This window comes from Geotrypetes seraphini, chromosome 2, assembly GCF_902459505.1.
Source record: "Geotrypetes seraphini chromosome 2, aGeoSer1.1, whole genome shotgun sequence".
In the NCBI taxonomy this organism is placed as follows: domain Eukaryota; kingdom Metazoa; phylum Chordata; class Amphibia; order Gymnophiona; family Dermophiidae; genus Geotrypetes; species Geotrypetes seraphini.
In genome coordinates this window covers 147,298,597-147,325,190 of record NC_047085.1, presented here as the reverse complement: position 1 = coordinate 147,325,190, position 26,594 = coordinate 147,298,597, and the positions used below count along the sequence as shown (strand labels likewise).

The 26,594-nt window shown below is 47.5% G+C and overlaps 1 protein-coding gene across 4 annotated transcripts in view; it reads left to right on the top strand.

Moving 5' to 3' along the window:
* Positions 1-26,594, top strand: part of LPIN2 (lipin 2) — a 293,670-nt gene continuing 267,076 nt past the window's right edge. Inside the window, exon 1 of one of the 4 annotated variants that reach the window (XM_033933962.1) lies at positions 1-629. The gene's annotated coding sequence lies outside the window, so the exon portion shown is untranslated. The remainder of the gene's footprint in view (positions 630-26,594) is intronic. The other 3 variants (XM_033933963.1, XM_033933961.1, XM_033933960.1) reach the window with 3 other exon arrangements.

Genomic DNA, 26,594 nt, shown 5'->3' with positions numbered 1-26,594 from the left:
GAGCTTGCTCAGTGCCGGAGGCACTCGGCACCCACTTGCACCTTACGAGCCGGCTTCCCTGCCACTGACAATAGCGCGACTGCTAAAGCCAAGGCAAGCGCGCGTCAGACTCTTGCGAGCACCGCTCTGCCCTGCGGCGGCACTTTGGGGCTCGCCGGCTCAAAGGCCGCTGCTGGCACAGAGGCTCCACCCCCCGTCCTGCTGCGTAATTCGCAGGGACCAGCCGGAGTCCCACTCCTAGCCGACCTGTCACAAGAGCGAGCGAGAGAGGCAGCACAGCATTTGGCAGTCGGCGGAACTGTGTGACGTGTCACGTGCCAGCGGCTCGGCCAGCGGGCTGTTTTGCAGGCGGGGGAAATTGAAGCGGCGGAATCTTCTCGCGCAGAGAGACCCTCGCGCTTGAGTTCTGTTGCCGGCGGGAGACGACTAGAGGCCGTTTTGAATCTCCTCCCCCTTCCTTTCTAACCAGAAGAGAAAGGGAACCGTTCGTTGAAAGCGTTCTCAGAACACGGCTGCCTGCGCCACGCGGATAAGCAAAGGGAGCGAGCGAGCGCGAAAAAGCGGCTTGGCGAGGAAGGAGGCGGTGGGGGCTTGGCCACTGTGTCCCGTCCCCCCCGGCCTCGCAAGAGGTGAGTGTCGCTGCACAGAGCTTGCGTGTGCGTCCCGGTTAGCGGTCAGCAGCAGTGCCGCCGCTGGGGAAGTCTGAGCAGTTCATAGTAGTTCCGACACAATGTCGAAGCTTGCCAAAACACTCTCCCCCCCCCCCCCCCCCCCCCCCGGCACTGTCAGATGACCCAGCTTTCATGTCTGCTGTGTTCAAGAAAAGATTAGAGAGGAGGAATGCGCTGATAACCCCTCAGTCGCTAATAAGGAAGAACATATTCTATATGTTCCAAAACTTTGCTCCTCCAAGATCTCTGTCCTTCACCTGTCTATGTAGCCAAGAAACAGGAGAACGTTCCATGTTCTGGCAAACTAGATTTGCTCCATATCTGCTTGACCTGCTCTTTCTGAAAAGGTGTCGAGAAAAGTTACTGTTTCTCTTATACTGTATAGTATAAACAGGGGTCCACGTAAACAAATGTTTAGAAGGAGGCAGTTTAGGCTATACTGTCTGTAAAGCCTCAGAATAATCGGGCTCCCAGTTGCACAAAAATAAATGTTTAAAAAAAACACCAAAATACTCAGAATAAAGATATAAAGCAACAATAATATTTTTTTTAAGTATCAAGAGCTAAGTAAACTTTACTTTAGCAGAACAGGATTAGCCAGAGATAGTCTGAAGAAGAAAAGGTTGGATTGGGGGGGTGGAAGATCAAAGAAACGTTAATCTAGTGAAAATACAATCACTTTAATATGCTTTTTTTCTCGCTTTTAACTTTTGTTAATTTCTATAGATTCATATGGATTAATATGCAAATCAAAACCCACTGCCTTATCCAAACTGTCACATGACTATGAAAAGTCAGAGTAGCTTTTTATACCCCCTCTTGTCACAAAACCTTCAGGTAAATGGAATAGCTTAGTACCATAGTAAGAGCAGTAGGTTGAGAATGAGGGGAGATTGAAGCCCATTGACATTTCTTATGATCTTGGGTGGTCGCTTACCCTTGTTTATTAGATCAAACTTAAATTGTAAGTAAGCTCGCTAAGGACAGGAAAACACTGTACTTGAATGTAACTTACACCTCTTCAGTAATAAGAGTAAATTAAATCCAGAAAAAATGTAGACTGTGTGAAATGCAGATTAAAAAGCAGGAAAAAAAGAGCAACTGTAACATTTATGATTTTTATACCACACTAATCCTCCATATCCAAAGTCTATGACAAAAATCCCTTAAAAATAGATGTATATAAGAGAGTTCTTTAGCAAAAAACCTACATGTATAATACAGTGCTCCCCCAGTCATTCGTGGTCCACGATTCACGGTCCCGGTCATTTGCGGTATTTGCAAATGACCGGGCAGTGGCGAGTGAAGGAAATCACTCCCGGTATGCTCCAACCACCTCTTTCTGTACTAAAGTCGGGCCTCAACAATCAGGAGCTGCGTGTCAAGGCAGCTCCTGATTGGTGAGGTCTGACTTTAGTACAGGAAGAGGCACTCAGAGCATACTGCAAGTGATTTCCTTCACTCACCGGCGCTCCAGCTGCCCTCTCCTGTTTCCCCTGCTAAAAACCATATCCCTGGAACGGAACCCCCACGAATATTGGGGAAGTACTGTATTATGAGGTTTAATGTGTTTTTAGGCTGAAAGACCTCAAGTGTTCACAGCTGTCTGGGTTTGGAAATAAACCTGCCCAGATGGCCACTCATGAACTATCACTGGTCTTAATTGCTTTTATTTTAAACACTCTTTTTATATTTGTTAACTTTTGTTTTTATAATATTTCACCTTATAGTAGTTGCAGTGATAGAAATCCATCAGTTACTTCTCAAGACAGTACCACTGATTGTTTATCAAAGCTTACTTGTCAAATAAAGCTTATGGTACTTAGCTTGTGAAGCACTGTTGAGACAATGGTATTGGCAATTTTTTTGGCTATACAGTATTGGAAAGCTGTGAAAAAAGCTTAGCCGATGTTCCCACGTTATGGCTGGGCCATAATATTTCAAATTCACAATTGATGGTCTTGTGATTTTTATACCAAGCATATACAGTCCGTTCTTGTTAGAAACATAGAATATGATGGCAGAAAAGGGCCACTGGCCCAACAAGTCTGCCCATTCTAAGGACCCTCCCCCCTAAGCACTTCCACGAAGTGAACCCACATGCTTATCCCATTTTTTCTTAAAATTGAGCACGTTGCTTGCCTCAATTACCTGAAGTGGAAGATCATTCCAACGATCAACCACCCTTTCAGTGAAGAAATACTTCCTAGTGTTGCTATGAAATCTCCCACCCCTGAGTTTCAACGGATGCTCTCTTGTTGCCGTAGGTCCTGTAAGGAAAAAGATATCTTCTTCTACCTCAATACGGCCAGTTACATATTTGAATGTCTCTATCATATCTCCCCTCTCTCTGCGTTGCTCGAGAGAGTATAGCTGCAACTTACCTAGACGTTCCTCATATGGGAGATCCTTGAGTCCTGAGACCATCCTGGTGGCCATTCACTGAACCGACTCCACTCTCAGCACATCCTTTAGATAATGTGGCCTCCAAAATTGAACATAATATTCCAGATGAGGACTCACCATGGACCTGTACAATGGCATTACAACTTGGGGCTTCTGGCTGACAAAACTTCTTCGGATGCATCCCAGCATTTGCCTAGCCTTGGATGAAGCTTTCTCTACTTGATTGGCAGTCTTCATATCTTCATTAATGATTACTCCTAGGTCTCGTTCTGCAGCAGTTCTTGTTAAAGTCTCACCATTCAGAGTGTAAGTACTGCATGGATTTCTGCTGCCAAGGTGCATAACTTTACATTTTTTGGCATTAAAACTCAGTTGCCAAGTTGCGGACCATTGTTCCAGTAAGAGTAGGTCCTGCGTCATACTGTCGGGCATTGTGCTTTTGCCCACTATGTTGCACAGTTTAGCGTCGTCAGCAAATAATGCAATTTTACCTCGAAGTCCGTGAGGCAGGTCATGTACAAAGATATTAAATAGGATGGGACCCAAGACTGAGCCCTGCGGCACTCCACTGATCACTTCCGATGTTTCGGAGGGAGTACCATTTACCATCACCCTCTGAAGTCTGCCGCTGAGCCAGTCTTTAACCCATGCTGTCAATGTTTCCCCTAATCCCAACGAACTCATCTTGTTCAATAACCTACGGTGTGGGACACTTACTAAAAGCCTTACTAAAGTCCAAGTACACAATATCCAGGGACTCTCCCATATCTAGCTTTTTCATTACCCAGTCAAAGAAACTGATCAGATTGGATTGGCAGGACCTTCCCTTTGTAAATCCATGTTGGTGGGGGATCCCTTAGTCTCTCATCATTTAGGATCGTATCTAATTTGTGTTTAATCAACGTTTCCATGAGTTTACACACTATTGATGCGAGATTTACCGGTCTGTAATTTTCAGCCTCCGTCCTGCATCTCTTTTTGTGCAGCAGAATGACGTTAGCTGTTTTCCAGTCTAATGGGACCCTTCCTGTACTCAGGGTAAGATTGAAGAGTGTAGCTAACGGTTCTGCAAGGACATCTCTCAACTCCCTAAGTACTCTGGGATGTAGTTTATCCGGTCCCATGGCTTTGTTCACTTTGAGCCTTGATAGTTCTTGGTAGACGCTGTCGGTGGTAAATTCAAAATTCCGGAACGGGTCGTTTGAGCTCTCCCTCGCCTGCAGCTGTGGACCAGATCCTGGCGCCTCGCAGGTAAAGACTGAGCTTTATCAGAGTCCAATTCTACATATTTACCGTCAGGTTTCCTAAGGCGCACTATCCCATCTGTGTTCCTTTTTCTGTCACTAATATACCTGAAAAAGGATTTATCTCCTTTTTTGATATTCTTTGCTAGATTCTCTTCCATCCGAAGTTTGGCATCTTTGACTACTGTTTTGACAGTTCTAGATTTCGCCAGATAGTCTTCATTAGCTTCTAGTCTTTCTGATTGTTTGTAGGATACAAATGCTCTTTTCTTCTGTTTCACGAGTTCCGAGATCTCTGCGGAGAACCACTGAGGTTTATTATTTCTCTGCCGTTTTCTCACTGTTTTTATACAGAGATTAGTTGCTTCCTGTAGTGTAGATTTTAGAGTAGACCACAGTACCTCCCTAGTTTTGCAGTGCCTCGTAAACGAAATTTCCCATGCTCTTGAATTTAGTACCTTTAAAGCTAAGGACCTTTGTGGATGTGTTTGATCTAGTGAAACCTTTCCTGAGGTGAAACCACACCATGTTGTGGTCACTGAAGGCTAACGCTTCGCCCACCGAAACCTCTCTGACACTATCTCCGTTGGTGAGTATTGGTCCAGTATCGCCTGATCCCTAGTGGGCTCCAATACCATCTGTTTGAGTCGTGCTCCCCGTATGGAGGTTAGTAGCCTCCTGCTGCCACAGGTCATAGCGGAAAGTTTGTTCCAGTCTGCATCAGGCATATTGAAGTCCCCCAACAGTACCGTGTCTCCACACAGTGTGATGGTCTCGATGTCTTGTCTTCGATTAATTCTATGACATCCTGTTGCCTTGGAGGTCTGTATACAACGCCAAGTTACAGGCATTTGTCATTTCCCCTGGCCAGGTTAACCCAGAGGGATTCCCCGGTATACTTGACCCCTGCGATTCTGGTAACTTTGATGTCCTACCCCTCCTCCTGTTTTGCCCTCTCTGTCTCGATGGAGCAAGTTATATCCTGATATAGCCATATCCCACCCATGGGAATCCGTGAATCAGGTTTCAGATATTGCCACTACATCTAGGTCGGCATACCTCACTTCCGTCTCTAATTCCAGAATTTTATTGCCTAAACTGTGGGCATTAACGTACATAGCCCTCCATACCTTATGTTCTACCGGTCTTCATGGAGATTTTCCCGTTTGAGTTAGTATGTCTCCTGCAGCACTGTCTGCAGTGTGTGTACTTACCTCAGACTCAGAAATGGAGTGGCAACTTACCCTGCCAGGATGGTTACTTACCACACCAGTATGAGAGAGGGTACCCTCCCCCCAACTCACCTAGTTTAAAGCCCTTCGGAGCAGGTGAGCTAGTCGTCATCCAAAGACGTTCTTTCCTCTTCTGGTCAGGTGGAGCCCGTCTGGTCCCTGTAGTCCTTGAAGTGCCTCTCCATGGTCCAGGAATCCAAAGTTCATCTCTTTGCACCATCCGTGTAGCCACTCATTTGCCCTCTGGATACGATCTTCCCTGGCTCTTCCCTTGTCTCTCACTGGAAGGATTGAGGAGAAGACCACCTGCCCATCCATCCACTTAAGCTTCTCACCCAGGGCTCCAAAGTTTTCAGTTATTTTCTCCGGGGTGTTCCTGGCTGTGTCGTTCGTCCTGATGTGGATGAGAAGCATAGGGAAGTGGTCTTGGGGCTTGATCAGTTTTTCTAAGCAGGCAGTCACATCCCGGATCCTGGCTCCTGGAAGACAACAAACCTCTCTTGATTGTAGATCCGGTCTGCATATTGGTCTCTCAGTGCCATGCAGCAGGGAGTCCCCAATGACTACCACTCTGCACTTCTTCAGGGGGAGCTGATCCGTTGCCTCTGGAACCGGAGTCATCCGCTGGTCATCCTCCTGTGATTCATTGGCAGGTCCTTCCTGTAGAAGCTGGAACCTGTTCTTCAAGGTGATCTGAGGGATTGATGTAAAGCTGCTCTGTTTGCTTGAAGAAGAGGAAGGCCTTTTGTGTTGCTTGTAGATGTAACCAGCTGCCAGGAGTCAACATCTCTAGCCTCTTCTTGTACCCCAACCGTTGCTTCCGAAGCTGTAGGTCTGTCTGGTCTGGGTGTCTCGAAGATGGTCTTGTCTTGCGCCTGCTCGGAGACTTGGGACAGCTCCTAGATGACTCCATCGATGAAGACCTCATCTTCCCGGATGCTTCTCAGGCGTTTCACCTCTTCCCTCAGGCTCAACAGCTCCTGCAGGATGTCACTGTCTAGCTGTTGCTGGTCTTGCTTGTCGACCTCTTCTGTCTGCACTGAGACTGAAGTCTTCAGCTGGGGTATAGCTTCGGTCTGCACAGAGACCTCTGTCTTCCAACCTGGGTCGTCCTCTGTCTGCACGTAAACTGTGGCCTTCCTCTGGATCTCTTGGGTGACTGGGACGCTGGACTTGATTGCTGTCTTGTTGCTTCTAGTTTTCCCTGCCATTCTTGAGTTTCTTATTTGCTGGGTGTGTGCCTGGTGTTTGTACTCTGCCTTGTGGTGTGCTGTGTCCTTACCTTGCTGCTTCCCTGGAGTCCTTGTGGTTAAGGATAAAGATTTGGCTTTTCTTGAGGCCCTTCGCAAAGGCGCTTTCGCTAAGGTGAGCTCCTTTGCCTTTGCCGTGCACCATTGGCTCCTCCCCTTTTATGGGGGAGTTCGGCTGTGGTGTGCTGGTGATGTCGGGGGTGGGTGGGCGGAGTTATCTCTCGCCTACTCCCCTCTCCGTGTCCTGTCTGCCTCCCTCTCTGCTCTCCGCTCCTCTCACCACGTGTACTCTGCTCCTTTCACTGTCTCCACTTACTCCCCTCTCCTGCTTTCTCCGCTCTCCGCTCCTGTCGCCACATGCACCGGACTAGCTCCAGACTTGGCTCAGCCCCTCCTGACTCCCTTCGGCTGTCTCTTGCGCATGTTGTTAATGGTAATATGATTTCCGGAAAAGTTTGCGAACAATGAAACGCTGTGTTTGTGGGAAAATGGAGGTTAGGTTCCAGAATTATATTTTGCTCCTCAAAACCATGTAAACTAGTGGTCTCAAACTCAAACCTTTTGCAGGGCCACATTTTGGATTTGTAGGTACTTGGAGGGCCTAAGAAAAAAATAGTTTATGTCTTATTAAAGAAATGACAATTTTGTATGAGGTAAAACTCTTTATAGTTTATAAATCTTTCCTTTTGGCTAAGTCTTAATAATAATACTGTAATTTATAGCTAAAGAGACACATGGTCAAGAAACTGTTTTATTTTACTTTTGTAATTATGATAAACATACCGAGGGCCTCAAAATAGTACCTGGTAGGCCGCATGTGGCCCCCGGGCCGTGAGTTTGAGACCACTGATGTAAACTAAATAATGGGTCTGTAGGAAAAATTGGGTTAGGTTCCTGCATGGGACAGCATTTGACAAAAACCATAGTAGAGCATTTAGAATGTTGTAAGTATATTTTTTATTATTTGTAGCACTGCTTATAGAAGTAATATTCTTTAAAAAATTATATACAACAGTGCTGGAAAATAAATACAGCAGTGTACTGTACAATATCACACAACCATAGTAAGCAATTAGGGCACCTTTTACAAAGCCAGGGTAGAATTTCTCCTGTAACAAATGCACCAAAGCCATAGGAATTGAATGGCCTTTGGTGCATTAGCTGTGCTGGGACACTATTGGGCTTTCTAAAAGGGGCCCTTTGTGCTCACCAGAACAAAACGGTTCAGAGGTACTGTAGAATGTTACAGCGCAGACTGGAAAATGGACATATCTAAAGAAACTAGTGTTTAAGCCCGTTACATTAACAGGTACTAGAGTAGATGTCTGTCTGTCTGTCTGGTTTTTTTTCCCTTTGTCTCTCCTTGGATGCTGCCTGTCTGTCTGTCTCATTTTTTCTGTCTGTGTCTCTCCCTATGTCCTTAGGGCCCTCAATGCCTCCTTCCCGTGTCCTTAGTGCCCCCAGTGCCTGCGTACTGTATCCTTAGTGCCCCAGTGCCTGCGTACAATGTCCTTAGTGCCCCAGTGCCAGCGTACTGTGTCCTTAGGGCCCCCAGTGCCTCCTTCCTGTGTCCTTAGGGCCCCCAGTGCCTCCTGCCCATGTCCTTAGTGCCCCCAGTGCCTCCTTCCTATGTCTCCATCATTATCTTCCAGACTTTGTCCCACCTCCATCCCCCATTGCCAGCTAGCCTGCCTCCCATCCCCCTGAGCAGCATGTTTCCATTTAAACCCCTCCACCCACCCCCATGCCAGCCTGCCTGCCTGAGTGCCTCCCATCCCCCTGAGCAGCATGTTTCCATTTAAATCCCCCCACCCCCGAAGCCAGCCTGCCTGCCTCCTTCCAATCCCCCTGAGCAGCATGTTTCAATTTAACCCCCCCCCCCCCCACCGGTGCCGACTCTCCCACCGCTAGACGGCCGACAAATCTCCCAGCTTTAGCAGCATCCGAGGCAAAGTAAACACGCTGCTTCGCGGTCTTCTACTGCACTAATTTCCTCTATCGTGTTTCTGATGATGTCATCAGGGACGCAGCAGAGAAAATCAGGCCAGTAGAAGGATGCGAAGCAGTGTGTTTACTGTGCCTCAGATGCTGCTGGAGCCAGGAGGTTTGTGTTCATCTCGCGGTGGGAGGTTCGGCTAGGAAGGTCAACAGGGGTTTCGGGTGTGCCGGATAGTGTCGGCGCCGGGGGGGGGGGGAGTCACGGCATGTTACCTGCCGCCTGTCGTTAGAATAGAACCCTAAGCGCGCATGCGTACTCTTACCTGCCACAGACATACAGATCAGGGAACATGCAGATAAGAGTGTGCATGAGCACTTAGCGTTTTATTATAGTAGATGGTTATTCTACCATGATGGAAACATTGCTTGACAAAAACTATCTTTGCAGAAATACTGTACAGGTGTACAGTGTACTGTAATTACTGTATCACTCAAAGTGAACTTCTATCAAATCAACCACTGGAGAGGGAGAGGTTTGCAGCTCCAGAATGGCAGTAGAAGATGAAGGCGTGTCTGCTGTTAGGTCAACCTCAGCCTGATCAACTTCTGGTACGTGAGTCTGGCGACTTGTTGACTGAAAAAACGATGTCAGCCTTGTCTGCTTGGCTTTCCTTCTTAAGTGTCTCAGCTTAAGGGGCAAACACAGAGTTCTCAGATGCTTGAATTTTAGACTGCGCTCCCGCATGAGATCACATTCCTGAACAGTTTTTCCAACGTTAATGCCCATCCTGCTATTTTTTTCTCACTTGAGAGGCATGATTTTTGAAATTTTTTGTTGCCTCTCCATCATCACTGTCTCTGGCATCTTGTTGTACCATCTCATCCAAGTCTTCATTGCTGGGCTCTATGGCACTCTCTTCTAAAATTTCTTCTATGTCTTCATGTGTCATGTCCTTGAAGCCTTCCTTATCTGCTGATTTTTCAAGCACATGATGATTTCCACATTTCTATTTGTGTTTTCTGCAAAGCCTTCAAAGCCCTTAGTTTGTTACACAGTCTGGCCAAACTTTTTCCAACAATTTGTTCAAAGTAGCCTGTGTGATGCCAAGGCTATTCCAACTACATTGCGTATTGTCATAGTCTTCCAGTTATCAAACATTGTGGTTTCCTGGTCGGTATCTAAAACTTCACAGACCTTGGTGTACAGCTCTTGCATGTAGTGGCTCTTGAAAGCTTTTATTATTCCATGATCAAGGGGGTGGACGAGGGACATTGTGTTAGGAGGCATGAAGAGAATTTCAACATCAGGGTGTGTATTTTCTAGGTCTTGCTGATAGTGTTCTGGTGCATTATCCAAAATTAGCAATACTTTAAATTAGACTTTTTTTTATGATGGAGATAACATTCAACTTCTAGAATGAAACAGTTGTTGAACCAATCCTGGAATAATGCAGATGTCATCCAAGCTTTGTGGTGCCATCTCCAGTGGACTGGCATTCAGTACATGTTCTTTCCTTTAAGTGCACGAGAATTTTGGACTCTATAGACCAGTGTTCTTCAACCGCCGGTCCGCGGTGCGATCGATGTGGCGTTATCTTTGGGCCGGCTCCTTCTTCTTCTTCTTCAGAGCTGCAATGCACAAAGCCACGGGCAGCAGCTCCTATGCGCGTCCTGCGCCTGAACCGGAAGCCTTCTCTCTGATGTCGCAACATCAGAGGGAAGGCTTCCAGACAGGCGCGGGACATGCGAGGAATCGCTGCCCGCATCTTTGTGCACTGTACCGGCCCGAAGATAACACCAGGGAAGGCATAAAATGGCCAGGTGGGAGCAGGCCAGAAGGTAAGGCACAGCATGGAGGGAGAGAGACAACAAAGGTAGGGGGAATGATTTTAGTTTTAAATTTAGTGATTGACTTGTGCCAATTTTGAGAATTTTACATTTGTCTGTATTTTGCATTGTTCAGGAAGAAATGCATTTGGTTTTTTTTTCTCTGGGGTTATACTGCATGCAGTCTTGAATCTTAGGGTTTGGTTTGTATATATTAGTACTTTTAGTTTTTGGTCCTGTATTTGCCTGGGGTTATCTGTTTTCTGGTAGGAGTGAATGTTGAGAAGCATACAGTGTGCTTTATGTAGTTTAATTTTCTGGTTAACTGTTATGTGTGTTAATAAGATTATATTCTGTGTGTGTATATATGAAAAATCAATGGAAAAAATGGTATTACAATTAGTACTATAATGGGGGCGGGGTCTGGGGCGGAGATAGGCGGGACCTGGCCCACGACTTAATCCAGTGTTCTTCAACTGCCGGTCTGCCGACCGGGGCTGGTCTCCAAAATAATTATTTTATTTCCGCTGGTCCTTGGGTGTCAAAAGGTTGAAGAACACTGCTATAGATCATAAGAAGCTTGCATTTGAAATCACCCTTGGCATTGGCGCACAGTAGCAAGTTGGTGCAATCTTTAAATACCTTGAATCCTGGGACTTTTGCTGCCATTTTCATTATATATGTCAGTTTCCCAGTCTGCTTGTGAAACAAGCCAGTCTCATCCACATTGAAGACCTGCTCTGGCACATACCCCATTTTTTCAATTACACCTAGCAGCTATGTTTTATATTCTTCACTAGCTTCATTGTTAGCTGAACCTGCCTCCCTGGAAAGGCTTACATTTTCTGTGCATATTGGTTTTTTTCCAGTGCAATAGGTGAGATGTTCTAGTCTAGTACAGTGTTTTTCAACCGCTGTTCCGCGGCACACTAGTGTGCCGCGAGATGTTGCCTGGTGTGCCGTACGGTCAGGGCCGCCATCAGGGCAGTACCACCAGTCTAGGGAGAGGGGCGGTCCGCCCCACGTGGACAGGAGAGAGCTGGATGGGGGACCCGCGGAGTTCAATACATCTCGAGCCGCGAGGCTCGTCTTCTGTTCCTGCCTGCCCTGCAGCTAACATATAGCCGATCGCAAGCGTTCCCCGATGTCAGCGCTGACGTCGGAGGGAGGGCTTAAGCAAAGCCTGCCCTCCGACGTCAGCGCTGACGTCGGAGAATACTTCCGTTCGGCTATTTGTGCGCGGCAGGGCAGGCAGGAAGCAGAAGACAAGCCTTGCGGCTTGAGCTTCGTTTTGCTGAGAAAGTTGCAAAGATGGGCTGGGAGGCAAACACGGAACACAAAAGGGGGGAGGGAGTGCGTTTTGGACACAAGGCATGAACTTGGGAGAGAGGAAGGGAGGGAAAGAGATGCTGAGGTGGGGGAGGGAATGGGTTTTTGGACACAGAAGGCATGGACTTGGGAGAGAGAAAGGGAGGGAAAGAGATGCTGAGGTGGGGGAGGGAATGGGTTTTTGGACACAGAAGGCATGGACTTGGGAGGGAAAGAGATGCTGAGGTGGGGGAGGGAATGGGTTTTTGGACACAGAAGGCATGGACTTGGGAGAGAGGAAGGGAGGGAAAGAGATGCTGAGGTGGGGGAGGGAATGGGTTTTTGGACACAGAAGGCATGGACTTGGGAGAGAGAAAGGGAGGGAAAGAGATGCTGAGGTGGGGGAGGGAATGGGTTTTTGGACACAGAAGGCATGGACTTGGGAGAGAGGAAGGGAGGGAAAGAGATGCTGAGGTGGGGGAGGGAATGCGTTTTTGGACACAGAAGGCATGGACTTTGGAGAGAGGAAGGGAGGGAAAGAGATGGTTGTGTACACGGGGAATAGAAGAAAGGAGAATTTTTGGTCATAGGGAGGGAGTGAGGTACAGATAGTGGCATACCAGGGTGGGGGGGGGCGGTCTGCCCCACCCCTGGTTTACGTCCCAAGGGGGTGCACAGCTGGCCACCCTCCAGTGTTGTCCCTAGGCCAGCAAACTGCGGCTCTTTAGCCACTTGAGTGCCACCGCAGCCAACGGTGTTGTTGGCGGTGGCAGCATTATAAAATACTTTCTTTGTGTTTATTTGATTCCTATTCAAGAGAATTACTTTATATATAGTCAATATAGGCACAGAGTTAAATTTTTTAACATTTTCTAATGGTGGTGTGCCTCGTGATTTTTTTCATGAAACAAGTGTGCCTTTGCCCAAAAAAGGTTGAAAAACACTGGTCTAGTATATCGCACTGTGTGCCGCAGAAGATTCCAGGTGTGCTTCTCTCTTTCTTTCTCTCTCTCTCGGTGACCTCTCTCTCACCTCTCTCTCTCTTTCTCTCATCTCTCTCTCTTGGTGACCTCTCTCTCTCACCTCTCTCTCTCGGTGACCTCTCTCTTTCACCTCTCTCTCTCTCGGTGACCTCTCTCTCTCACCTCTCTCTCTCTCGGTGACCTCTCTCTCTCACCTCTCTCTCTCTCGGTGACCTCTCTCTCTCACCTCTCTCTCTCTCGGTGACCTCTCTCTCTCACCTCTCTCTCTCTCGGTGACCTCTCTCTCTCACCTCTCTCTCTCTCGGTGACCTCTCTCTCTCACCTCTCTCTCTCTCGGTGACCTCTCTCTCTCACCTCTCTCTCTCTCGGTGACCTCTCTCTCTCACCTCTCTCTCTCTCGGTGACCTCTCTCTCTCACCTCTCTCTCTCTCGGTGACCTCTCTCTCTCACCTCTCTCTCTCTCGGTGACCTCTCTCTCTCACCTCTCTCTCTCTCGGTGACCTCTCTCTCTCACCTCTCTCTCTCTCGGTGACCTCTCTCTCTCACCTCTCTCTCTCTCGGTGACCTCTCTCTCTCACCTCTCTCTCTCTCGGTGACCTCTCTCTCTCACCTCTCTCTCTCTCGGTGACCTCTCTCTCTCACCTCTCTCTCTCTCGGTGACCTCTCTCTCTCACCTCTCTCTCTCTCGGTGACCTCTCTCTCTCACCTCTCTCTCTCTCGGTGACCTCTCTCTCTCACCTCTCTCTCTCTCGGTGACCTCTCTCTCTCTCACCTCTCTCTCTCTCGGTGACCTCTCTCTCTCACCTCTCTCTCTCTCGGTGACCTCTCTCTCTCACCTCTCTCTCTCTCGGTGACCTCTCTCTCTCACCTCTCTCTCTCTCGGTGACCTCTCTCTCTCTCACCTCTCTCTCTCTCGGTGACCTCTCTCTCTCACCTCTCTCTCTCACCTCTCTCTCTCTCTCGGTGACCTCTCTCTCTCTTTCTCTCACCTCTCTCTCGGTGACCTCTCTCTCGGTGACCTCTCTCTTTCTCTCACCTCTCTCTCTCGGTGACCTCTCTCTCTCACCTCTCTCTCTCGGTGACCTCTCTCTTTCTCTCACCTCTCTCTCTCGGTGACCTCTTTCTCTCACCTCTCTCTCTCGGTGACCTCTCTCTCTCACCTCTCTCTCTCGGTGACCTCTCTCTCTCACCTCTCTCTCTCGGTGACCTCTCTCTCTCACCTCTCTCTCTCGGTGAACCCTCTCTCTCACCTCTCTCTCGGTGACCTCTCTCTCTCACCTCTCTCTCTCGGTGACCTCTCTCTCTCACCTCTCTCTCTCGGTGACCTCTCTCTCTCACCTCTCTCTCTCTCGGTGACCTCTCTCTCTCACCTCTCTCTCTCTCGGTGACCTCTCTCTCTCTCACCTCTCTCTCTCTCGGTGACCTCTCTCTCTCTCACCTCTCTCTCTCTCGGTGACCTCTCTCTCTCACCTCTCTCTCTCTCGGTGACCTCTCTCTCTCACCTCTCTCTCTCACCTCTCTCTCTCTCTCGGTGACCTCTCTCTCTCTTTCTCTCACCTCTCTCTCGGTGACCTCTCTCTCGGTGACCTCTCTCTTTCTCTCACCTCTCTCTCTCGGTGACCTCTCTCTCTCACCTCTCTCTCTCGGTGACCTCTCTCTTTCTCTCACCTCTCTCTCTCGGTGACCTCTTTCTCTCACCTCTCTCTCTCGGTGACCTCTCTCTCTCACCTCTCTCTCTCGGTGACCTCTCTCTCTCACCTCTCTCTCTCGGTGACCTCTCTCTCTCACCTCTCTCTCTCGGTGAACCCTCTCTCTCACCTCTCTCTCGGTGACCTCTCTCTCTCACCTCTCTCTCTCGGTGACCTCTCTCTCTCACCTCTCTCTCTCGGTGACCTCTCTCTCTCACCTCTCTCTCTCGGTGACCTCTCTCACCTCTCTCTCTCGGTGACCTCTCTCTCTCACCTCTCTCTCTCTTTCTCTCACCTCTCTCTCTCGGTGACCTCTCTCGGTGACCTCTCTCACCTCTCTCTCTCGGTGACCTCTCTCACCTCTCTCTCTCGGTGACCTCTCTCTCTCACCTCTCTCTCTCTTTCTCTCACCTCTCTCTCTCGGTGACCTCTCTCTCTCACCTCTCTCTCTCGGTGACCTCTCTCTCTCACCTCTCTCTCTCTTTCTCTCACCTCTCTCTCTCTTTCTCTCACCTCTCTCTCTCACCTCTCGGTGACCTCTCTCTCTCACCTCTCTCTCTCTTTCTCTCACCTCTCTCTCTCACCTCTCGGTGACCTCTCTCTCTCACCTCTCTCTCTCACCTCTCTCTCTCTTTCTCTCACCTCTCTCTCTCAACTCTCGGTGACCTCTCTCACCTCTCTCTCTCTCTTGGTGACCTCTCTCTCTGTCTCACCTCTCTCTCTCTCGGTAACCTCTCTCTCTCTCTCACACCTCTCTCTCTCTCTCTCTCTCGGTAACCTCTCTCTCTCTCTCACCTCTCTCTCTCTCTCGGTAACCTCTCTCTCTCTCTCTCACACCTCTCTCTCTCTCTCTCGGTAACCTCTCTCTCTCACCTCTCTCTCTCTCTTGGTGACCTCTCTCTCTGTCTCACCTCTCTCTCTGTCTCACCTCTCTCTCTTGGTGACCTCTCTCTCTCGGTAACCTCTCTCTCTCTCGGTAACCTCTCTCTCTCTCTCTCACACCTCTCTCTCTCTCTCTCGGTAACCTCTCTCTCTCACCTCTCTCTCTCTCTTGGTGACCTCTCTCTCTGTCTCACCTCTCTCTCTGTCTCACCTCTCTCTCTTGGTGACCTCTCTCTCTCGGTAACCTCTCTCTCTCTCTCACCTCTCTCTCTCTCTCTCACCTCTCTCTCTCTCACCTCTCTCTCGGTAACCTCTCTCTCTCACCTCTCTCTCTCTCTCAGTAACCTCTCTCTCTCTCTCACCTCTCTCTCTCTCTCTCACCTCTCTCTCTCTCTCTCACCTCTCTCTCTCTCACCTCTCTCTCGGTAACCTCTCTCTCTCACCTCTCTCTCTCTCTCAGTAACCTCTCTCTCTCTCTCACCTCTCTCTCTCTCTATCTCTCTCTCTCACCTCTCTCTCTCTCTCGGTAACCTCTCTCTCTCTCTCACCTCTCTCTCTCTCTCGGTAACCTCTCTCACCTCTCTCTCTCTCTCGGTAACCTCTCTCTCTCTCTCTCTCTCTCTCTCTCTCTCTCTCTCTCTCGGTAACCTCTCTCTCTCACCTCTCTCTCTCTCTCTCTCGGTAACCTCTCTCTCTCACCTCTCTCTCTCTCTCTCTCTCTCGGTAACCTCTCTCTCTCACCTCTCTCTCTCTCTCTCGGTAACCTCTCTCTCTCACCTCTCTCTCTCTCTCGGTGACCTCTCTCTCTCTCGGTGACTCTCACCTCTCTCTCTCTCGGTGACCTCTCTCTCTCTCTCTCACCTCTCTCTCTCTCTCGGTGACCTCTCTCTCTCTATCGGTGACCTCTCAAGTCATCTCACTTCTGAATTTATTGGGCTGGATAATGAATCAACTGGAGTCACCTGCTTCTATTTAAGTCCTGGAGTACTAAAGGGCTTAAGGGAGATGAGGACCAGGTGGCCAAGCTGCAAGTACAGAAGCGCAAGTTGTGTGGTCTGCCCCTCTTAAGAGTGTGGGATTAGCTTCAGCTCCTGAGCTGTGTAGCTGTGGTCTGGGTCTGGGTGCACATGCCCTCTTGTCTTGTCCGGCCTCATCTCTCAAGACTTTGACACCAGTTGCTTCTCCCGGCCAGGGCCTTTCTGGCCTGGTGGGAAAGACCCAACCATCTCCTTTGGGAAGTCTTGCTACACTTGGAGTTGGTGGTGGTAACTACCAATGTGATTCTCCTCAGGTGGGGAGCTCGCTGCCTTGGTCATATGGTGCAGGGGACTTGGTCTCCTCTGGAGGCTTCTTGACCCATCAACCATCTGCATACTCAAGTGGTATGTTTGGCCTTGCTGGAGTTCCTTCCTCTGATTTGGGGGAAACCAGTTTGGATGATGGCTAACAGTGCTATTGCGGTAGCCTACATCAACAAATGTGCTGTGAGGAGTCAGGTGGTGCCTCAAGAGGCAGTGATCTTGTGCTGTTGGGGCGGAGATTCATGTGCAGGCCCTTTCGTGGTTTACATACTGCCAAGGACAACATTTTAGGTGGATTTTATCAGCTGCTCTATCTTGCTTCTGGAGGAATGGGAGCTGGGGCTAGAGGCCTTTCATCTCATTCAGGTATTTGACTTGATGATTACAAGTACCAATGCTAAGGTGGAGCATTTTTTCCCAGCCGCAGAAGGGAGCAGGCCTTATAGGAGCGAGATCTCAAGTAGCCAGGACAAGTCTCTGTTTTTGAGCATTGGCCCTTGATAGATCAGCTTATGTGTAGGCTTACATGGCATCTTTACCTAGTGGTGGCTCCAGACTGGCTTTGCAACCATAGAATACAGACCTGGTGTGTGATTTCTCCTTGCCCAAATGCCATGGTCTCTTAGATAGGGGCCAGTTGGCATTGAAACCTGGATACCTTCTGGCTTTTGATTTGGCCCTTGAGAGGATGTACTTAGTGAGGTGGGTTTTTATTTTTTGCATGAACCACATTCTTGGCATATGTGTGGGTACGGAAGGCATCTGAAGTACTGTGTCCAATATTGGTCGCCGTACCTTAAGAAGGATATGGCGATACTCGAGAGGGTTCAGAAAAGAGTGACACGATTGATAAAAGGTAAGGAAAACCTTTCATATGCTGAAAGATTAGAGAAACTGGGGCTCTTTTCCCTAGAAAAGCGGAGACTTAGAGGGGACATGATAGAGACTTACAAGATCATGAAGGGCATAGAGAAAGTGGAGAGGAACAGATTCTTCAAACTTTCAAAAACTACAAGAATGAGAAGGCATTCGGAAAAGTTAAGAGGGAACAGATTCAGAGCCAATGCTAGGAAGTTCTTCTTTACCCAGAAGGTGGTGGACACCTGGAATGCACTTCCAGAGGGTGTGAAAGGACAGAGTACGGTATTGGGGTTCAAGAGGGATTAGACAATTTCCTGAAGGAAAAGGGGATTGAAGGGTATAGATAGAGGATTACTATACAGGTACTGGACCTGATGGGCCGTTGCGTGAGCGGACTGCTGGGCATGATGGACCTCTGGTCTGAACCAGCAGAGGCACTGCTTATGTTCTTATGTTTCTGATGACATTGATTGTTTTGCAGCAAAGTCTGGAGCTTAGTTCTGAACTCTCAAAAGGTACAGTTGGCTGCTCTCTCCAGCTTTTGGGGCAAGATTCTGGGCTTCTCACCTGCTTTGCATGGGGACATGGCCTAGTTTTTGAAAAGGGTTATATTATGCATGTGGGCCTTCCAGTTTGGGCCTCCTTTCCTCTTGGTTCATTCTTTCTGATGCTCCCTTTCAGCTGTTAAAGGTACTGATAGACTTCACCTGGGGTCCATAACTAAAGTTATGTTCTTGTTGTAAGTACTTTGGTCTGGAGGGTGTCAGAGCTGCAGGCTTTGACTTGCTAGAATCCATATCTTCCTGTGATGATTTCCCTGTTCCATGTACTGTATTTGCCTTCCCTTGTGGTTAAGGGTTCTGTAGCCTTGACTCAGAGGCTGCACAAGTTGGAAATCTGCAGGACATTGCTGTGTTACTTGAAAACTGATGAGTTTGTCTCTGATCATCTTTGTTCTATGATCCTCTGAAGGGTTAGGTGGCTTTCAAATTGCTAGGTTGATCAAGGCGGCTATTGAGGCCACCTACATTTGTAAAAATCGGGGAGAGTCACCTGGATTGAGGAATTTGGTAGGTGGTTATGTGGCTGTCTCCTCATTCATTTTTGGAAGCATTACAGCTTGGACAGGCTGGCCAAGGTCAGCTCGGACTCTGGCAGAACTGTCATTTCTAGGGGGTGGGGAAGTGTTTGTGTTTCACCGCCCATTGAGTCTGCTTGGCTACATCCCACTCATTCAGGAATGTATGGCCCCAGATGACAAGGAAGGTGAAATTCATACCTGATAATTTGCTTTCTTTTAGTCGAGCCATTCTGAGACTAGCCCTCAGTAGACTATAATCCCTGGGGTATCAGGGAGCTCTGCTATTTCCCATTTTGTTTGTTAAATAAAATAAATCTAATTTCAAATGCAGGGTAAGATATGCTACACTTGTGGCGGGCATGCCTTATGCTTTGGCAGAAGCACAGTGGAGTTTTCCACTGAGACCAGCAGGTTATATTGGTGAGTTCAATGGAAGAGATCAGTTTTTCTCTACTTCCTTTTGCTAATAGGAAAGAATAATGCCCACTAGTTCAGGGCAGTGTGGTCCAACTAAAGGAATGGAAATAGTCAGGCGTGACAATTTCAACTTTCTGAATGTTTTCTCTGGCAGTGGGTGGTACACAGATGTGATTGTCAAGCGTGTTTTTAGTGAAAGGTCTTTCTGAATGCTTAATTCTAGAAAATACATTTGCACACTATGGTTTGAAGTATAAGGCCTCATTCTCTGGGGAAATTTTGTCTCTGCAGACAGTGGGGTTCTGATGGATTCAAGAATAAGGAGAAAGAGAATTGCTTCTTAGTTTGTAATTTCAGCATTGGGGCACCTACATTCTTGTTGGCTACATCCCACTCATTCAGGAATGTATGACTCCATATGAAAATGAAGGTGAAATTCATACCTGATAATGTAGTTTTGTCTCAGTTGAGTATCTCTCTCTGCCATGCCTATTTAGTTTCCTTACAGAGCATAACTGTCAGACAGTGACTTGAAGCAACCAGTCGCTCTGCTGGTTACATCAGCACTGCATCCTCTCTAGATGTTATTTTTAGACCTGGTACAGAATGAAGAAGCTTAAGAAGCTCTTGCAACTTTGTGCAAATATTTGGTTTTATGCTGATCTGTCAGAATATTTAGGTTTCTTTTCTCATTTCTTTAATGCTGTACTGGTTAACAATGAATGAGCTTGTTTGTAAGTACAGTATTGGATATTTGATTTGCTAGTGAGAACAAATGCTGCTTATGTCTGCCCCTCAAGAGTTCCATTTCTTTATACTCATGAGGAGACTTTACACTTTTGAGTAAAGTAAGATCCTGTGCTGTGTGGGTGATATTTTTGAGGAATTAGCAGACACAAGGGAGCCAATGTAGTAACCTTGTGTTAAAGCCATGCACCAAAGCTCAGCTCACTGTTTGCTAATGTAAGCATAGGACTACATTTTGCTTCCCAGTTCAGTAATAAAATATACAAATAAGGTTGCATACAAAAAAAAAATGTGCACTAACATGAGAGGGCACACTGGTAGCATATACGCATAGGCGTGCTTTTGCAGCAGCTATTTTTTTTCCACATAAAAAATGTTATTGGCATTTGCGTACACATGTGCAAGTGCTGGAATGCTATTCTGCATATAAATTTATCTTCCCTGGAAATGACCTGTTACTCTCTCCATCTCCCCTGGAAAATGTCCAGATATCTTTATGTAATCCACCTTATTTAACTCTTTTGTAATCCGCCTTGAACCGCAAGGTAATGGCGGAATAGAAATCCGTAATGTAATGTAAAATATAGCTGATAATTGATAAATTATACCTATGTTTAGGGTTTTTATCCCAGGACAAGCAGGCAGCATATTCTCACATGTGGGTGATGTCATCCACAGAGCCCAGATGTGGACAGCCTCACAAGCAGACTTGCTTGTAAAACTTTAAGAAAGTGCACGACGACTGCTGCACCGCGCATGCGCAAGTGCCTTCCCGCCCAACGTAGGGCATGCGACTCCTCAGTTCTTAGTTTTCTGCAGAGCTGAGAAGTCCTCTGTTCGATGCTCTGCGCTAGACTCGGTTCTACTAAGTGCTTTCTCTCACCACGGCTCTTGTATTTTTTTATTACAGGGTCGCTGTGTTTTTTGCGCATTTTCATTTCTTTAAAAAAAATTTGTTTTGTTTTTTTTTTCTTCGTGTCACGGCAGGGCCTATCCCGCAGCCTCAGCCTACGGGCTTCGATTTCACTGCGGATATTTTCCAGTCTATGTCCCGGCCAGTCACAGGCTTTAAGAAGTGTAGACATTGCCAGCGTGCGATATCCCTCACTGACCACATAAGTGGTGTGTTCAGTGTTTAGGGCCTGACCGTCGTCCGGAGTCGTGTGTCCACTGTGCTACGCATCAACCTTGAGCCATTAAACGTCATCAAGTTCAGGTAGAGAAGATATTCGGCGGCATAGATAGACCTATGCCTAAGGTCCTTACCCCGACTCCAACCCCAGTCTCGACCTCGACCCTGAATCTGGTCAAGTCTTCTACGGTGTTCCCGCCTTCTACCTCGACCTTAATCAAACCTTCCTCGTTTGGGAAGTCCTCGTCCTCAAGCAAATCTGCTAAGTCTTCTCCTGAAGAGCCGCTATCCTCACTGTCTCCCTCAGCTAAGGTAGCTAAGCAAACTCCTCCAGGTATGCCACCTTTGGAATCGGTAGTCCTGAAATTACCCAAGAAGCATGTCTCCAAATCGAGGCGTCATTCTTTCTCATCCTCCTAGGAGACTATACCCACCCCAAAAGTACCAGATTCACTGGTCTCGGTACCAGATTTGCAGAATATGATCCAGACTATTTCTGCATCAGGAGTTTGGTAATATGATAGCCAAATACACTTCTTCCTTGACTCTGCTTCCTGAAGTCCAGCCTGAGCACTCAGCAGTAGTGCTGCCCGATTCAGGAAAAAGAAATTCGATTTGATTCGGCGTATTGAATCGATTATTCGTTTCGATTTTCCTGCCCAATTGGGTGTTTGTTTTTTTTTGTTTGTTTTTTAAACATCCTGGTGGGTTTATTTTATAATCAGTATATAACAAAAGTCCAAACTCCACTCATGAAGGGGTCTCAATTCAGTCAAAATATCTCTCCTCTATTGAGCTGATTGTTTCATCAATTTGAAAACAAACTTTCTTTCCGTGCAGGAAAAGGCCTCAGAGATAAGGAGTACTACGCTTCCTAGTCTCATTGACAGTCGCTGCCAGCGTAGATGTAATCCCTGTACATACTCCATACTACAATCGCTGGCCAAAAACCTGCTTCATATAATTAATTTTTTAAAATTGTTTTTATCATATTTTGATTATACATTTTTAACTTTTTTAGCTCTTTATACTTTTATCTATATTTATATTCAATATCTAGTGTGTTTCACATGAAATATCATCAAATAGAGACCACTATTTTAAAAAGACTAACAGAAAATTACTTATCTTAGATGTTTTTAGTGTTGTTTATAAATTTCGTTTATTCTGTGCCGTCTCAGACTACCGGGACTAAGACCGGAGCTCATCTCTCATGGGGCTGGAGCTGGAGCCAACGTGGCCGGCGTTTCGCGGACCGCTAGTTTATCCGCTGCTTCAGGGCCAGTTTCTGGGCACAGTAATATTGCTTCTTGATACTCTGTCAGAAATTTTCAAACATTTATTTTATAGCCTCTTCATCCCTTTTATAGCATCTTCACCCCCTTTGACTTCTCCTAACCACACTGGCGCTATGGTGTAAACAAATTAAACAAACAAAAAAGACTTTTTCTCTCTCTGTTAAATCCTAGCTCACGTTTGCGGTCTAACACCAGCTCTGGAAGGATACACTTTTCAAATCTGACATATTGTAATCACAAAACAGAAAATAAAATTATTTTTTCTACCTTTTGTATGGTCATTATTCAAATCTTGTTGGTCCCAGGCTCTGGCTGTCTTCTGATAACTTGCTTGCCAGAGTCTCCTTCTTACTTCTTTCTCTGTGCTAACCATCCATCTTCTATCTCTGTCCTCCCCTTCTGTTTCCCTTCCCTGCCCTGGAGGTCTGGCATCTTTCCTTTTTTTTGTCTCCACCTTTTCTCAACTACCCTTTCATCTAGCATCTCTCCCTCCTTCCCCACCACCCAGGGTCCACCATCTCTCCCTTTCTGTTCCTTTCATCCCTAAATCCCATTGTCCTCCCTCTAATCTGATTTTAGACCCATTATTTCTTCCCCCCCCCCCCAATCCAGCATATGCACGTCTCTTTGAACCCCCACTTCCCTCCCTCTGTGTACTTCTACACTAGGGCCCCCACCCCTGAAGGCCTGCCTTTCCCCCCTGAAGGCCTGTACACCCCACCTCCTCCCCCCCCCCCCGGAAGGCCTGCATGTTCCTTTGGCCTCCTGGCATCAATGTACTTTATTTCAGCAGCCTGCATGAGATCGCTAGTGCTAGCGATCTTTGCAAGCTACCATAGGTCTTCCAAGCTCTGTTCTCTCTGCTGCAGTCCCGCCCCTCCTCTGACATCAGAGGAGAGGCGGGACCACGGCAGAAAGGCGACAGCTCAGAAGACCTATGGCAGCTTGCAAAGATCGCTAGCACTAGCGATCCTATGCAGGCTGCTGATATTAGGTAAATTGATGCCGAGAGGCCAGTGGGGAAGCCGGACCCCAGCACTTCCCGACTGACCCACTCTCAACAGCAGGATACGATGCTGGCAGGGGGACAGTGGGGCTTTATGACTGTGCAGGAATCAGGGGGCAGTATCCTCTGCAGGGTCCCGCGCTTCAGGACAGATCCGTGGTAGTGGCCGGTAGATGACCTGAGCTCTAATCCTTTCTGGGGTCTTCACCCTGCAGGCCCTACAAACTTCAGTATTAGCTGACAGTGCTGGCTGGAATGGGACGATTCAAGAGGAGTGTAATAAATAGTAGTAGTAGTAGGAGGGGCTGACCCACTCGCCTTCTAAAGCAGGAGCGGCAGCGGCCGGCCAGCAAGAGGCAGCGCTGCTGATCCTGCTTTAGGGAGCGAAGGGGGAAGGTCAGTCACCGAATTGGGAGGCTGATTGTTGTTTTTTTTGTTTGTTTTTGAATCGATTCGAACCAATTCACCCAAAATGAATCGGTGAATCGTGAATCGGGCAGCACTAGTTTGTATTGTCACATAGAACCTTTCTAACTATAGGAGTGGTTTTTGCCACATTGTGTCTCTGTACAAAAGGAATCTACTACTACTGTTTGCTTTCTTTGGGTGGCCATGTCTGTTGGATCTGTCCATGCAAGTAGTTCAAATTGGTTGGTTTAAGGCAGGGGTCTCAAAGTCCCTCCTTGAGGGCCACAATCCAGTTGGGTTTTCAGGATTTCCCCAATGAATATGCATGAGATCTATGTGCATGCACTGCTTTCAGTGCATATTCATTGGGGAAATCCTGAAAACCCGACTGGATTGCAGCCCTAAAGGAGGGACTTTGAGATCCCTGGTTTAAGTTGACCTACAATTAGAGACGGAAATGATGAACACCAACCTGGATGTGGTGGCGATATCCGAGACCTGGCTCACTGACTCCCACAGGTGGGACATGGTCATACCGGGTTACAACTTGCTTCGCCGAGACAGGGAGGGCAAAATGGGAGGAGGGGGTAGCACTATATAACAAATATGACATTAAAGTCACCAGAATCGCAGTTGTCAGATACACAGGGGAATCCCTTTGGGTGAATTTGGCCAGGGGGAAGGACAAATGCCTGTATCTTGGTGTAGTATACAGACCCCCAAGACAACAGGATGACCTGGATATGGAATTAATCGTAGATATAGAGAATATCACCTTGCGTGGGGACACAGTATTGTTAGGTGACTTCAATATGCCTAATGTGGACTGGACCACACTTTCTTCTGTGACTAGCAGCAGTAGGAGGCTATTAAACTCTATTCAGGGAGCAACACTCAGGCAACTGGTATTGGAGCCAACAAGGGATCGGGCAATACTGGACCTGATACTTACCAATGGAGAAAGTGTCACAGAGGTCTCAGTGGGCGACACGTTAGCCTCCAGTGACCACAACATGGTATGGTTCAATCTCAGGAAAGGTTTTGCCAAATCTAACACATTAACCAAGGTCCTCAGCTTCAAGGACGCTAACTTCAAGGGCATGGGGGATTTCATCCATCAGGCGCTGCAAAACCGAGCAGAAACAGATGTTAGAAGTAATGTGGTCAGCTCTGAAAGCTACCATACAAGAAGCAACCAACCGCTATATAAAATCGGTAAGAAAACGGTGAAGAAACAATAAGCCACAATGGTTCTCTGCAGAGATCTCAGACCTCATAAAAGAAAAGAAAAGAGCGTTCATCTCTTACAAACAATCAGGGAAGTAGGACTCTAGAGAAGACTATCTGGCCAAGTCAAGAGCCGTCAAAACAGCGGTCAAAAAGGCCAAATTCCGAATGGAGGAGAATCTAGCAAAGAACATCAAGAAGGGCGATAAATCCTTCTTCAGGTACATTAGTGATAGAATCAGAAACACAGGCGGGATAGTACGCCTTAGGAAACAAGACTAGAACTATGTAGAATCGGACTCTGAAAAAGCTAAACTTTTAAATGAATACTTCTGCTCAGCCTTCACCCGTGAGGCGCCGGGATCCGGCCCTCAGCTGCGGACAAGGGATAGCTCGGTAAACCCGTTTTGAAATTTCGAGTTTACACCCAGCACTGTCCACTGTGAGCTGTCTAATCTCAAGGTTAACAAAGCAATGGGACCAGACAACCTACACCCCAGGGTACTCAGGGAGCTAAGTGACGTCTTGGCGGAACCTCTATCCACGCTCTTCAATCTCTCCCTTAGTACAGGTAGAGTCCTGTTGGACTGGAAAATGGCAAATGTCATTCCACTCCACAAAAAAGGATGCAGGACGGAGGCTGCAAACTACAGACCAGTGAGTCTCACATCAATAGTGAGCAAGCTAATGGAAACTCTAATCAAACGCCAATTGGATATGATCCTGAACGAGGAGAATCTACAAGATACCTGTCAACATGGATTTACCAAGGGGAGGTCCTGTCAATCCAACCTGATCGGCTTCTTTGACTGTGTGACAGGGAAGCTGGATGTTGGGGAGTCCCTGGACATCGTGTACTTGGACTTCAGCAAAGCATTCAATAGCGTACCACACCGCAGGTTGTTGAGCAAGATGAGCTCTATAGGATTGGGAGACACATTGACGGCATGGGTTAGGGACTGGCTTGGAGGTAGGCTTCAGATGGTGGTGGTGAACGGCACCCCCTCCGAAACAACGGAGGTGATCAGTGGAGTGCCGCAGGCTCGATCTTGGGCCCGATCCTATTCAACATCTTCATAAGGGGCTTGGCTGAGGGGCTTCGAGGTAAAATAGCGATATTCGCCGATGACACCAAACTATGCAATGTAGTAGGCAAGAACACAACAGACAAAAGCACAGTGCCTGACGGAAACCAAATGCCCGACAGTATGGTGCATGACCTACTCCTACTGGAGCACTGATCCAGGACCTGGCAACTAAGTTTCAATACCGAAAAATGTAAAGTCATGCACCTTGGCAGCCAAAATCTATGCAAGACTTACACCCTTAATGGTGAGATCCTAGCGAGGACAGTAGCAGAATGTGACTTAGGGGTGATCATCAGTGAGGACATGAAGACTGCCAAGCAAGTGGAGAAAGCTTCATCTAAGGCTAGACAAATCATAGATTGTATACGTAGGAGTTTCGTCAGCCCGAAGTCATTATGCCATTGTATAGATCCATGGTGAGACCCCATCTGGAATACTGTGTACAATTCTGGAGGCCGCATTACTGCAAAGATGTGCTGAGACTTGAATCAGTTCAGCGAATGGCCACCCAGATGGTCTCGGGACTCAAGGATCTCCCGTATGAGGAACGGCTGAAAAGATTGCAGCTATACTCACTCGAGGAACGCAGAGAGAGGGGA